At 50.3% G+C, this 14,404-nt stretch overlaps 8 non-coding genes across 8 annotated transcripts; all 8 read right to left on the bottom strand.

The window, feature by feature from the left end:
* Nucleotides 1-1,044: 1,044 nt before the first annotated feature.
* On the bottom strand, nt 1,045-1,128 carry Trnal-uaa. The gene has a single exon. It is a non-coding gene; the product is annotated as a tRNA-Leu (tRNA).
* A 1,788-nt stretch (nt 1,129-2,916) lies between these two features.
* On the bottom strand, nt 2,917-3,000 carry Trnal-uaa. The gene has a single exon. It is a non-coding gene; the product is annotated as a tRNA-Leu (tRNA).
* Nucleotides 3,001-4,788: 1,788 nt separating this feature from the next.
* Trnal-uaa lies at nt 4,789-4,872 on the bottom strand. The gene has a single exon. It is a non-coding gene; the product is annotated as a tRNA-Leu (tRNA).
* A 1,785-nt stretch (nt 4,873-6,657) lies between these two features.
* Trnal-uaa lies at nt 6,658-6,741 on the bottom strand. The gene has a single exon. It is a non-coding gene; the product is annotated as a tRNA-Leu (tRNA).
* Nucleotides 6,742-8,530: 1,789 nt separating this feature from the next.
* On the bottom strand, nt 8,531-8,614 carry Trnal-uaa. The gene has a single exon. It is a non-coding gene; the product is annotated as a tRNA-Leu (tRNA).
* Nucleotides 8,615-10,407: 1,793 nt separating this feature from the next.
* On the bottom strand, nt 10,408-10,491 carry Trnal-uaa. Its single transcript has one exon. It is a non-coding gene; the product is annotated as a tRNA-Leu (tRNA).
* Nucleotides 10,492-12,283: 1,792 nt separating this feature from the next.
* Nucleotides 12,284-12,367, bottom strand: Trnal-uaa. The gene has a single exon. It is a non-coding gene; the product is annotated as a tRNA-Leu (tRNA).
* Nucleotides 12,368-14,158: 1,791 nt separating this feature from the next.
* Nucleotides 14,159-14,242, bottom strand: Trnal-uaa. Its single transcript has one exon. It is a non-coding gene; the product is annotated as a tRNA-Leu (tRNA).
* Between the last annotated feature and the right edge of the window lie 162 nt (nt 14,243-14,404).

Here is a 14,404-nt window from a genome sequence, read left to right as displayed (position 1 = left end):
CGAAGCCCGGACACCGCACGCAAGTTGTCTTCTTTACTCAGGAGAGTGTTTCCAACGCTCGCGATCGTCGAATTTCCAAACTGTCGTGTTACGAATGGTTTTCCTTCGCCCCTCGTCCAGCTCCGCGTAGGCTAGTGCGGATTGCGATTCACAGCATCGTGTGTCCCCATGTGTCCACTTGTCCCGACTTTGCTCGGCTGACGCGAAAGCTGACGCTTGCAAATGGGCGTATATGTAGAGGACAGGCGCTAGAAACGACTGGGAGAGACCGACTCGACAAACGCGCAACGGACCCTTTCATTTGACTGTGGCCGCAGGTTCGCGAATTTGGGTCCCGAGAGGCAAGAGAGGGGTCAGCGTGCTGGACCGTACCATTACCGCGCAGCAACACCGAAAACTAAGGGAAAAGGCAAAATTAAAGAATCCAACAGCACGTAGACTTCCTAGTTAGCCACCGAGCCGTGTACTAAGCACGCAAAAACGCTGCTTAACTTCGGTGATCGGACGAGAACCCGTGTCGTCAGCGTGGCACACAAGTCGGCGAGAACGTTTCCAGACGTGCGGACATCTTAGTCCTTGTACAGATCACTTGGGATTTGCCTGGCAGTCTCTCGCGCTGCCTTTTAGGGAAGCAATATGAAATAGCCCTTGGTGGGATCTAACCCATAGCCTTCCCGTTGTTAGCATGACACACTAACTTAGTGAGCTTACTGCCCACGCAATACGGCCGCTTCACATCTCCAGCACCTGAGCCACCGTTTCATCTATCTTTATTAAGGCCTTACGATTCCTTTAAACACGTATGCGTTGCTGTTGAGGTTTTCTCGCTGTCGCTTGGAACCCAGAGCCACAGCACAACAACAACGGAAACGTCCGTAAGAAGAGCTAAACCTCGACGCGGGAAAAGTATGTTCCGCTATTTCTTTTCGACCGCTCGGTCTGTCACTGTCGTCTCTAGTAAAATCTGCTTCGCGTGTTTCTGCATAATTTACTTGTTCTGTAAGATCACGGGAGTATGTTAGTTTCAGAATGTTTAAAATGCATTGTCAGATGTGGGGTTCGAACCCACGCTCCCTTATGGGAACCAGAGCTTAAATCTGGCGCCTTAGACCGCTCGGCCAACCTGACGTGCGAGGCAAGAGCTCCAGAGACTTCCATCTCTAGCAATATCTCAAAGAACCTCACTGCGAAATCTGTTTCTTTTTTCGGTAGGATGGAATTATGTCAGTTTTAGAAAATTTAAGACGCTATGTCAGACGTGGCGTAGGAAATGCACCCTCCCCTTCGGGAACGAATGTGGCGCGTTGGACCGCTTTCTTCCGTCGTTTCTAGTTTGAACTGTAACTAGCAAAACTGTATTTAGTAATAGGAACATTTTCACATTGATGCAAAGAAAACTAGATATTAGCCAACGGCAAATAAGGCCGTTTCCTAGCAACAGCCACGCTGTGCATAACGCTCTCGTGGGAAGCCAATGAAATACTTCCTGTGAGGCTCAAACTGTCGACCTTCACTTTACAATACTTCGGCACTGCCCCGGTGGTACCGACGCATACATACTGAAGCGTCTTTGGATCGTCAGTGAGTACTTCATATTAGAAATTTCGTGTTCGCCCTGATGTGCATTAAAGGGCAGATTCTTCAGTAAAAGTTAGTTCTGCGCTCAGTTTCAGTATATGGCCCTAGCAGCACCAGGAAAACGGGTTCAGATGTGCTCGCCTTCCACTCGGCGTTGAGCGCCTACAGCGAGATTGCCTTCGGCCTCTGGCGCCATTAGGGAAGGCGACACATCACGGAGCAAGCAGCGCGTAGCAGAAGGCGGTGGTGGTGTGTCGGTCAGCATGGTTGCTTCCCAAGTAGCTGATCCGGGTTCGAAGCCCGGACACCGCACGCAAGTTGTCTTCTTTACTCAGGAGAGTGTTTCCAACGCTCGCGATCGTCGAATTTCCAAACTGTCGTGTTACGAATGGTTTTCCTTCGCCCCTCGTCCAGCTCCGCGTAGGCTAGTGCGGATTGCGATTCACAGCATCGTGTGTCCCCATGTGTCCACTTGTCCCGACTTTGCTCGGCTGACGCGAAAGCTGACGCTTGCAAATGGGCGTATATGTAGAGGACAGGCGCTAGAAACGACTGGGAGAGACCGACTCGACAAACGCGCAACGGACCCTTTCATTTGACTGTGGCCGCAGGTTCGCGAATTTGGGTCCCGAGAGGCAAGAGAGGGGTCAGCGTGCTGGACCGTACCATTACCGCGCAGCAACACCGAAAACTAAGGGAAAAGGCAAAATTAAAGAATCCAACAGCACGTAGACTTCCTAGTTAGCCACCGAGCCGTGTACTAAGCACGCAAAAACGCTGCTTAACTTCGGTGATCGGACGAGAACCCGTGTCGTCAGCGTGGCACACAAGTCGGCGAGAACGTTTCCAGACGTGCGGACATCTTAGTCCTTGTACAGATCACTTGGGATTTGCCTGGCAGTCTCTCGCGCTGCCTTTTAGGGAAGCAATATGAAATAGCCCTTGGTGGGATCTAACCCATAGCCTTCCCGTTGTTAGCATGACACACTAACTTAGTGAGCTTACTGCCCACGCAATACGGCCGCTTCACATCTCCAGCACCTGAGCCACCGTTTCATCTATCTTTATTAAGGCCTTACGATTCCTTTAAACACGTATGCGTTGCTGTTGAGGTTTTCTCGCTGTCGCTTGGAACCCAGAGCCACAGCACAACAACAACGGAAACGTCCGTAAGAAGAGCTAAACCTCGACGCGGGAAAAGTATGTTCCGCTATTTCTTTTCGACCGCTCGGTCTGTCACTGTCGTCTCTAGTAAAATCTGCTTCGCGTGTTTCTGCATAATTTACTTGTTCTGTAAGATCACGGGAGTATGTTAGTTTCAGAATGTTTAAAATGCATTGTCAGATGTGGGGTTCGAACCCACGCTCCCTTATGGGAACCAGAGCTTAAATCTGGCGCCTTAGACCGCTCGGCCAACCTGACGTGCGAGGCAAGAGCTCCAGAGACTTCCATCTCTAGCAATATCTCAAAGAACCTCACTGCGAAATCTGTTTCTTTTTTCGGTAGGATGGAATTATGTCAGTTTTAGAAAATTTAAGACGCTATGTCAGACGTGGCGTAGGAAATGCACCCTCCCCTTCGGGAACGAATGTGGCGCGTTGGACCGCTTTCTTCCGTCGTTTCTAGTTTGAACTGTAACTAGCAAAACTGTATTTAGTAATAGGAACATTTTCACATTGATGCAAAGAAAACTAGATATTAGCCAACGGCAAATAAGGCCGTTTCCTAGCAACAGCCACGCTGTGCATAACGCTCTCGTGGGAAGCCAATGAAATACTTCCTGTGAGGCTCAAACTGTCGACCTTCACTTTACAATACTTCGGCACTGCCCCGGTGGTACCGACGCATACATACTGAAGCGTCTTTGGATCGTCAGTGAGTACTTCATATTAGAAATTTCGTGTTCGCCCTGATGTGCATTAAAGGGCAGATTCTTCAGTAAAAGTTAGTTCTGCGCTCAGTTTCAGTATATGGCCCTAGCAGCACCAGGAAAACGGGTTCAGATGTGCTCGCCTTCCACTCGGCGTTGAGCGCCTACAGCGAGATTGCCTTCGGCCTCTGGCGCCATTAGGGAAGGCGACACATCACGGAGCAAGCAGCGCGTAGCAGAAGGCGGTGGTGGTGTGTCGGTCAGCATGGTTGCTTCCCAAGTAGCTGATCCGGGTTCGAAGCCCGGACACCGCACGCAAGTTGTCTTCTTTACTCAGGAGAGTGTTTCCAACGCTCGCGATCGTCGAATTTCCAAACTGTCGTGTTACGAATGGTTTTCCTTCGCCCCTCGTCCAGCTCCGCGTAGGCTAGTGCGGATTGCGATTCACAGCATCGTGTGTCCCCATGTGTCCACTTGTCCCGACTTTGCTCGGCTGACGCGAAAGCTGACGCTTGCAAATGGGCGTATATGTAGAGGACAGGCGCTAGAAACGACTGGGAGAGACCGACTCGACAAACGCGCAACGGACCCTTTCATTTGACTGTGGCCGCAGGTTCGCGAATTTGGGTCCCGAGAGGCAAGAGAGGGGTCAGCGTGCTGGACCGTACCATTACCGCGCAGCAACACCGAAAACTAAGGGAAAAGGCAAAATTAAAGAATCCAACAGCACGTAGACTTCCTAGTTAGCCACCGAGCCGTGTACTAAGCACGCAAAAACGCTGCTTAACTTCGGTGATCGGACGAGAACCCGTGTCGTCAGCGTGGCACACAAGTCGGCGAGAACGTTTCCAGACGTGCGGACATCTTAGTCCTTGTACAGATCACTTGGGATTTGCCTGGCAGTCTCTCGCGCTGCCTTTTAGGGAAGCAATATGAAATAGCCCTTGGTGGGATCTAACCCATAGCCTTCCCGTTGTTAGCATGACACACTAACTTAGTGAGCTTACTGCCCACGCAATACGGCCGCTTCACATCTCCAGCACCTGAGCCACCGTTTCATCTATCTTTATTAAGGCCTTACGATTCCTTTAAACACGTATGCGTTGCTGTTGAGGTTTTCTCGCTGTCGCTTGGAACCCAGAGCCACAGCACAACAACAACGGAAACGTCCGTAAGAAGAGCTAAACCTCGACGCGGGAAAAGTATGTTCCGCTATTTCTTTTCGACCGCTCGGTCTGTCACTGTCGTCTCTAGTAAAATCTGCTTCGCGTGTTTCTGCATAATTTACTTGTTCTGTAAGATCACGGGAGTATGTTAGTTTCAGAATGTTTAAAATGCATTGTCAGATGTGGGGTTCGAACCCACGCTCCCTTATGGGAACCAGAGCTTAAATCTGGCGCCTTAGACCGCTCGGCCAACCTGACGTGCGAGGCAAGAGCTCCAGAGACTTCCATCTCTAGCAATATCTCAAAGAACCTCACTGCGAAATCTGTTTCTTTTTTCGGTAGGATGGAATTATGTCAGTTTTAGAAAATTTAAGACGCTATGTCAGACGTGGCGTAGGAAATGCACCCTCCCCTTCGGGAACGAATGTGGCGCGTTGGACCGCTTTCTTCCGTCGTTTCTAGTTTGAACTGTAACTAGCAAAACTGTATTTAGTAATAGGAACATTTTCACATTGATGCAAAGAAAACTAGATATTAGCCAACGGCAAATAAGGCCGTTTCCTAGCAACAGCCACGCTGTGCATAACGCTCTCGTGGGAAGCCAATGAAATACTTCCTGTGAGGCTCAAACTGTCGACCTTCACTTTACAATACTTCGGCACTGCCCCGGTGGTACCGACGCATACATACTGAAGCGTCTTTGGATCGTCAGTGAGTACTTCATATTAGAAATTTCGTGTTCGCCCTGATGTGCATTAAAGGGCAGATTCTTCAGTAAAAGTTAGTTCTGCGCTCAGTTTCAGTATATGGCCCTAGCAGCACCAGGAAAACGGGTTCAGATGTGCTCGCCTTCCACTCGGCGTTGAGCGCCTACAGCGAGATTGCCTTCGGCCTCTGGCGCCATTAGGGAAGGCGACACATCACGGAGCAAGCAGCGCGTAGCAGAAGGCGGTGGTGGTGTGTCGGTCAGCATGGTTGCTTCCCAAGTAGCTGATCCGGGTTCGAAGCCCGGACACCGCACGCAAGTTGTCTTCTTTACTCAGGAGAGTGTTTCCAACGCTCGCGATCGTCGAATTTCCAAACTGTCGTGTTACGAATGGTTTTCCTTCGCCCCTCGTCCAGCTCCGCGTAGGCTAGTGCGGATTGCGATTCACAGCATCGTGTGTCCCCATGTGTCGACTTGTCCCGACTTTGCTCGGCTGACGCGAAAGCTGACGCTTGCAAATGGGCGTATATGTAGAGGACAGGCGCTAGAAACGACTGGGAGAGACCGACTCGACAAACGCGCAACGGACCCTTTCATTTGACTGTGGCCGCAGGTTCGCGAATTTGGGTCCCGAGAGGCAAGAGAGGGGTCAGCGTGCTGGACCGTACCATTACCGCGCAGCAACACCGAAAACTAAGGGAAAAGGCAAAATTAAAGAATCCAACAGCACGTAGACTTCCTAGTTAGCCACCGAGCCGTGTACTAAGCACGCAAAAACGCTGCTTAACTTCGGTGATCGGACGAGAACCCGTGTCGTCAGCGTGGCACACAAGTCGGCGAGAACGTTTCCAGACGTGCGGACATCTTAGTCCTTGTACAGATCACTTGGGATTTGCCTGGCAGTCTCTCGCGCTGCCTTTTAGGGAAGCAATATGAAATAGCCCTTGGTGGGATCTAACCCATAGCCTTCCCGTTGTTAGCATGACACACTAACTTAGTGAGCTTACTGCCCACGCAATACGGCCGCTTCACATCTCCAGCACCTGAGCCACCGTTTCATCTATCTTTATTAAGGCCTTACGATTCCTTTAAACACGTATGCGTTGCTGTTGAGGTTTTCTCGCTGTCGCTTGGAACCCAGAGCCACAGCACAACAACAACGGAAACGTCCGTAAGAAGAGCTAAACCTCGACGCGGGAAAAGTATGTTCCGCTATTTCTTTTCGACCGCTCGGTCTGTCACTGTCGTCTCTAGTAAAATCTGCTTCGCGTGTTTCTGCATAATTTACTTGTTCTAGATCACGGGAGTATGTTAGTTTCAGAATGTTTAAAATGCATTGTCAGATGTGGGGTTCGAACCCACGCTCCCTTATGGGAACCAGAGCTTAAATCTGGCGCCTTAGACCGCTCGGCCAACCTGACGTGCGAGGCAAGAGCTCCAGAGACTTCCATCTCTAGCAATATCTCAAAGAACCTCACTGCGAAATCTGTTTCTTTTTTCGGTAGGATGGAATTATGTCAGTTTTAGAAAATTTAAGACGCTATGTCAGACGTGGCGTAGGAAATGCACCCTCCCCTTCGGGAACGAATGTGGCGCGTTGGACCGCTTTCTTCCGTCGTTTCTAGTTTGAACTGTAACTAGCAAAACTGTATTTAGTAATAGGAACATTTTCACATTGATGCAAAGAAAACTAGATATTAGCCAACGGCAAATAAGGCCGTTTCCTAGCAACAGCCACGCTGTGCATAACGCTCTCGTGGGAAGCCAATGAAATACTTCCTGTGAGGCTCAAACTGTCGACCTTCACTTTACAATACTTCGGCACTGCCCCGGTGGTACCGACGCATACATACTGAAGCGTCTTTGGATCGTCAGTGAGTACTTCATATTAGAAATTTCGTGTTCGCCCTGATGTGCATTAAAGGGCAGATTCTTCAGTAAAAAGTTAGTTCTGCGCTCAGTTTCAGTATATGGCCCTAGCAGCACCAGGAAAACGGGTTCAGATGTGCTCGCCTTCCACTCGGCGTTGAGCGCCTACAGCGAGATTGCCTTCGGCCTCTGGCGCCATTAGGGAAGGCGACACATCACGGAGCAAGCAGCGCGTAGCAGAAGGCGGTGGTGGTGTGTCGGTCAGCATGGTTGCTTCCCAAGTAGCTGATCCGGGTTCGAAGCCCGGACACCGCACGCAAGTTGTCTTCTTTACTCAGGAGAGTGTTTCCAACGCTCGCGATCGTCGAATTTCCAAACTGTCGTGTTACGAATGGTTTTCCTTCGCCCCTCGTCCAGCTCCGCGTAGGCTAGTGCGGATTGCGATTCACAGCATCGTGTGTCCCCATGTGTCCACTTGTCCCGACTTTGCTCGGCTGACGCGAAAGCTGACGCTTGCAAATGGGCGTATATGTAGAGGACAGGCGCTAGAAACGACTGGGAGAGACCGACTCGACAAACGCGCAACGGACCCTTTCATTTGACTGTGGCCGCAGGTTCGCGAATTTGGGTCCCGAGAGGCAAGAGAGGGGTCAGCGTGCTGGACCGTACCATTACCGCGCAGCAACACCGAAAACTAAGGGAAAAGGCAAAATTAAAGAATCCAACAGCACGTAGACTTCCTAGTTAGCCACCGAGCCGTGTACTAAGCACGCAAAAACGCTGCTTAACTTCGGTGATCGGACGAGAACCCGTGTCGTCAGCGTGGCACACAAGTCGGCGAGAACGTTTCCAGACGTGCGGACATCTTAGTCCTTGTACAGATCACTTGGGATTTGCCTGGCAGTCTCTCGCGCTGCCTTTTAGGGAAGCAATATGAAATAGCCCTTGGTGGGATCTAACCCATAGCCTTCCCGTTGTTAGCATGACACACTAACTTAGTGAGCTTACTGCCCACGCAATACGGCCGCTTCACATCTCCAGCACCTGAGCCACCGTTTCATCTATCTTTATTAAGGCCTTACGATTCCTTTAAACACGTATGCGTTGCTGTTGAGGTTTTCTCGCTGTCGCTTGGAACCCAGAGCCACAGCACAACAACAACGGAAACGTCCGTAAGAAGAGCTAAACCTCGACGCGGGAAAAGTATGTTCCGCTATTTCTTTTCGACCGCTCGGTCTGTCACTGTCGTCTCTAGTAAAATCTGCTTCGCGTGTTTCTGCATAATTTACTTGTTCTGTAAGATCACGGGAGTATGTTAGTTTCAGAATGTTTAAAATGCATTGTCAGATGTGGGGTTCGAACCCACGCTCCCTTATGGGAACCAGAGCTTAAATCTGGCGCCTTAGACCGCTCGGCCAACCTGACGTGCGAGGCAAGAGCTCCAGAGACTTCCATCTCTAGCAATATCTCAAAGAACCTCACTGCGAAATCTGTTTCTTTTTTTCGGTAGGATGGAATTATGTCAGTTTTAGAAAATTTAAGACGCTATGTCAGACGTGGCGTAGGAAATGCACCCTCCCCTTCGGGAACGAATGTGGCGCGTTGGACCGCTTTCTTCCGTCGTTTCTAGTTTGAACTGTAACTAGCAAAACTGTATTTAGTAATAGGAACATTTTCACATTGATGCAAAGAAAACTAGATATTAGCCAACGGCAAATAAGGCCGTTTCCTAGCAACAGCCACGCTGTGCATAACGCTCTCGTGGGAAGCCAATGAAATACTTCCTGTGAGGCTCAAACTGTCGACCTTCACTTTACAATACTTCGGCACTGCCCCGGTGGTACCGACGCATACATACTGAAGCGTCTTTGGATCGTCAGTGAGTACTTCATATTAGAAATTTCGTGTTCGCCCTGATGTGCATTAAAGGGCAGATTCTTCAGTAAAAGTTAGTTCTGCGCTCAGTTTCAGTATATGGCCCTAGCAGCACCAGGAAAACGGGTTCAGATGTGCTCGCCCTTCCACTCGGCGTTGAGCGCCTACAGCGAGATTGCCTTCGGCCTCTGGCGCCATTAGGGAAGGCGACACATCACGGAGCAAGCAGCGCGTAGCAGAAGGCGGTGGTGGTGTGTGTCGGTCAGCATGGTTGCTTCCCAAGTAGCTGATCCGGGTTCGAAGCCCGGACACCGCACGCAAGTTGTCTTCTTTACTCAGGAGAGTGTTTCCAACGCTCGCGATCGTCGAATTTCCAAACTGTCGTGTTACGAATGGTTTTCCTTCGCCCCTCGTCCAGCTCCGCGTAGGCTAGTGCGGATTGCGATTCACAGCATCGTGTGTCCCCATGTGTCCACTTGTCCCGACTTTGCTCGGCTGACGCGAAAGCTGACGCTTGCAAATGGGCGTATATGTAGAGGACAGGCGCTAGAAACGACTGGGAGAGACCGACTCGACAAACGCGCAACGGACCCTTTCATTTGACTGTGGCCGCAGGTTCGCGAATTTGGGTCCCGAGAGGCAAGAGAGGGGTCAGCGTGCTGGACCGTACCATTACCGCGCAGCAACACCGAAAACTAAGGGAAAAGGCAAAATTAAAGAATCCAACAGCACGTAGACTTCCTAGTTAGCCACCGAGCCGTGTACTAAGCACGCAAAAACGCTGCTTAACTTCGGTGATCGGACGAGAACCCGTGTCGTCAGCGTGGCACACAAGTCGGCGAGAACGTTTCCAGACGTGCGGACATCTTAGTCCTTGTACAGATCACTTGGGATTTTGCCTGGCAGTCTCTCGCGCTGCCTTTTAGGGAAGCAATATGAAATAGCCCTTGGTGGGATCTAACCCATAGCCTTCCCGTTGTTAGCATGACACACTAACTTAGTGAGCTTACTGCCCACGCAATACGGCCGCTTCACATCTCCAGCACCTGAGCCACCGTTTCATCTATCTTTATTAAGGCCTTACGATTCCTTTAAACACGTATGCGTTGCTGTTGAGGTTTTCTCGCTGTCGCTTGGAACCCAGAGCCACAGCACAACAACAACGGAAACGTCCGTAAGAAGAGCTAAACCTCGACGCGGGAAAAGTATGTTCCGCTATTTCTTTTCGACCGCTCGGTCTGTCACTGTCGTCTCTAGTAAAATCTGCTTCGCGTGTTTCTGCATAATTTACTTGTTCTGTAAGATCACGGGAGTATGTTAGTTTCAGAATGTTTAAAATGCATTGTCAGATGTGGGGTTCGAACCCACGCTCCCTTATGGGAACCAGAGCTTAAATCTGGCGCCTTAGACCGCTCGGCCAACCTGACGTGCGAGGCAAGAGCTCCAGAGACTTCCATCTCTAGCAATATCTCAAAGAACCTCACTGCGAAATCTGTTTCTTTTTTCGGTAGGATGGAATTATGTCAGTTTTAGAAAATTTAAGACGCTATGTCAGACGTGGCGTAGGAAATGCACCCTCCCCTTCGGGAACGAATGTGGCGCGTTGGACCGCTTTCTTCCGTCGTTTCTAGTTTGAACTGTAACTAGCAAAACTGTATTTAGTAATAGGAACATTTTCACATTGATGCAAAGAAAACTAGATATTAGCCAACGGCAAATAAGGCCGTTTCCTAGCAACAGCCACGCTGTGCATAACGCTCTCGTGGGAAGCCAATGAAATACTTCCTGTGAGGCTCAAACTGTCGACCTTCACTTTACAATACTTCGGCACTGCCCCGGTGGTACCGACGCATACATACTGAAGCGTCTTTGGATCGTCAGTGAGTACTTCATATTAGAAATTTCGTGTTCGCCCTGATGTGCATTAAAGGGCAGATTCTTCAGTAAAAGTTAGTTCTGCGCTCAGTTTCAGTATATGGCCCTAGCAGCACCAGGGAAAACGGGTTCAGATGTGCTCGCCTTCCACTCGGCGTTGAGCGCCTACAGCGAGATTGCCTTCGGCCTCTGGCGCCATTAGGGAAGGCGACACATCACGGAGCAAGCAGCGCGTAGCAGAAGGCGGTGGTGGTGTGGTCGGTCAGCATGGTTGCTTCCCAAGTAGCTGATCCGGGTTCGAAGCCCGGACACCGCACGCAAGTTGTCTTCTTTACTCAGGAGAGTGTTTCCAACGCTCGCGATCGTCGAATTTCCAAACTGTCGTGTTACGAATGGTTTTCCTTCGCCCCTCGTCCAGCTCCGCGTAGGCTAGTGCGGATTGCGATTCACAGCATCGTGTGTCCCCATGTGTCCACTTGTCCCGACTTTGCTCGGCTGACGCGAAAGCTGACGCTTGCAAATGGGCGTATATGTAGAGGACAGGCGCTAGAAACGACTGGGAGAGACCGACTCGACAAACGCGCAACGGACCCTTTCATTTGACTGTGGCCGCAGGTTCGCGAATTTGGGTCCCGAGAGGCAAGAGAGGGGTCAGCGTGCTGGACCGTACCATTACCGCGCAGCAACACCGAAAACTAAGGGAAAAGGCAAAATTAAAGAATCCAACAGCACGTAGACTTCCTAGTTAGCCACCGAGCCGTGTACTAAGCACGCAAAAAACGCTGCTTAACTTCGGTGATCGGACGAGAACCCGTGTCGTCAGCGTGGCACACAAGTCGGCGAGAACGTTTCCAGACGTGCGGACATCTTAGTCCTTGTACAGATCACTTGGGATTTGCCTGGCAGTCCTCTCGCGCTGCCTTTTAGGGAAGCAATATGAAATAGCCCTTGGTGGGATCTAACCCATAGCCTTCCCGTTGTTAGCATGACACACTAACTTAGTGAGCTTACTGCCCACGCAATACGGCCGCTTCACATCTCCAGCACCTGAGCCACCGTTTCATCTATCTTTATTAAGGCCTTACGATTCCTTTAAACACGTATGCGTTGCTGTTGAGGTTTTCTCGCTGTCGCTTGGAACCCAGAGCCACAGCACAACAACAACGGAAACGTCCGTAAGAAGAGCTAAACCTCGACGCGGGAAAAGTATGTTCCGCTATTTCTTTTCGACCGCTCGGTCTGTCACTGTCGTCTCTAGTAAAATCTGCTTCGCGTGTTTCTGCATAATTTACTTGTTCTGTAAGATCACGGGAGTATGTTAGTTTCAGAATGTTTAAAATGCATTGTCAGATGTGGGGTTCGAACCCACGCTCCCTTATGGGAACCAGAGCTTAAATCTGGCGCCTTAGACCGCTCGGCCAACCTGACGTGCGAGGCAAGAGCTCCAGAGACTTCCATCTCTAGCAATATCTCAAAGAACCTCACTGCGAAATCTGTTTCTTTTTTTCGGTTAGGATGGAATTATGTCAGTTTTAGAAAATTTAAGACGCTATGTCAGACGTGGCGTAGGAAATGCACCCTCCCCTTCGGGAACGAATGTGGCGCGTTGGACCGCTTTCTTCCGTCGTTTCTAGTTTGAACTGTAACTAGCAAAACTGTATTTAGTAATAGGAACATTTTCACATTGATGCAAAGAAAACTAGATATTAGCCAACGGCAAATAAGGCCGTTTCCTAGCAACAGCCACGCTGTGCATAACGCTCTCGTGGGAAGCCAATGAAATACTTCCTGTGAGGCTCAAACTGTCGACCTTCACTTTACAATACTTCGGCACTGCCCCGGTGGTACCGACGCATACATACTGAAGCGTCTTTGGATCGTCAGTGAGTACTTCATATTAGAAATTTCGTGTTCGCCCTGATGTGCATTAAAGGGCAGATTCTTCAGTAAAAGTTAGTTCTGCGCTCAGTTTCAGTATATGGCCCTAGCAGCACCAGGAAAACGGGTTCAGATGTGCTCGCCTTCCACTCGGCGTTTGAGCGCCTACAGCGAGATTGCCTTCGGCCTCTGGCGCCATTAGGGAAGGCGACACATCACGGAGCAAGCAGCGCGTAGCAGAAGGCGGTGGTGGTGTGTCGGTCAGCATGGTTGCTTCCCAAGTAGCTGATCCGGGTTCGAAGCCCGGACACCGCACGCAAGTTGTCTTCTTTACTCAGGAGAGTGTTTCCAACGCTCGCGATCGTCGAATTTCCAAACTGTCGTGTTACGAATGGTTTTCCTTCGCCCCTCGTCCAGCTCCGCGTAGGCTAGTGCGGATTGCGATTCACAGCATCGTGTGTCCCCATGTGTCCACTTGTCCCGACTTTGCTCGGCTGACGCGAAAGCTGACGCTTGCAAATGGGCGTATATGTAGAGGACAGGCGCTAGAAACGACTGGGAGAGACCGACTCGACAAACGCGCAACGGACCCTTTCATTTGACTGTGGCCGCAGGTTCGCGAATTTGGGTCCCGAGAGGCAAGAGAGGGGTCAGCGTGCTGGACCGTACCATTACCGCGCAGCAACACCGAAAACTAAGGGAAAAGGCAAAATTAAAGAATCCAACAGCACGTAGACTTCCTAGTTAGCCACCGAGCCGTGTACTAAGCACGCAAAAACGCTGCTTAACTTCGGTGATCGGACGAGAACCCGTGTCGTCAGCGTGGCACACAAGTCGGCGAGAACGTTTCCAGACGTGCGGACATCTTAGTCCTTGTACAGATCACTTGGGATTTGCCTGGCAGTCTCTCGCGCTGCCTTTTAGGGAAGCAATATGAAATAGCCCTTGGTGGGATCTAACCCATAGCCTTCCCGTTGTTAGCATGACACACTAACTTAGTGAGCTTACTGCCCACGCAATACGGCCGCTTCACATCTCCAGCACCTGAGCCACCGTTTCATCTATCTTTATTAAGGCCTTACGATTCCTTTAAACACGTATGCGTTGCTGTTGAGGTTTTCTCGCTGTCGCTTGGAACCCAGAGCCACAGCACAACAACAACGGAAACGTCCGTAAGAAGAGCTAAACCTCGACGCGGGAAAAGTATGTTCCGCTATTTCTTTTCGACCGCTCGGTCTGTCACTGTCGTCTCTAGTAAAATCTGCTTCGCGTGTTTCTGCATAATTTACTTGTTCTGTAAGATCACGGGAGTATGTTAGTTTCAGAATGTTTAAAATGCATTGTCAGATGTGGGGTTCGAACCCACGCTCCCTTATGGGAACCAGAGCTTAAATCTGGCGCCTTAGACCGCTCGGCCAACCTGACGTGCGAGGCAAGAGCTCCAGAGACTTCCATCTCTAGCAATATCTCAAAGAAACCTCACTGCGAAATCTGTTTCTTTTTTCGGTAGGATGGAATTATGTCAGTTTTAGAAAATTTAAGACGCTATGTCAGACGTGGCGTAGGAAATGCACCCTCCCCTTCGGG

Source organism: Schistocerca piceifrons, unplaced genomic scaffold, assembly GCF_021461385.2.
Source record: "Schistocerca piceifrons isolate TAMUIC-IGC-003096 unplaced genomic scaffold, iqSchPice1.1 HiC_scaffold_1062, whole genome shotgun sequence".
NCBI lineage: Eukaryota > Metazoa > Arthropoda > Insecta > Orthoptera > Acrididae > Schistocerca > Schistocerca piceifrons.
The sequence above is the reverse complement of the archived record's forward strand: the minus strand, read 5'-3'. Positions and strand labels throughout refer to the sequence as shown.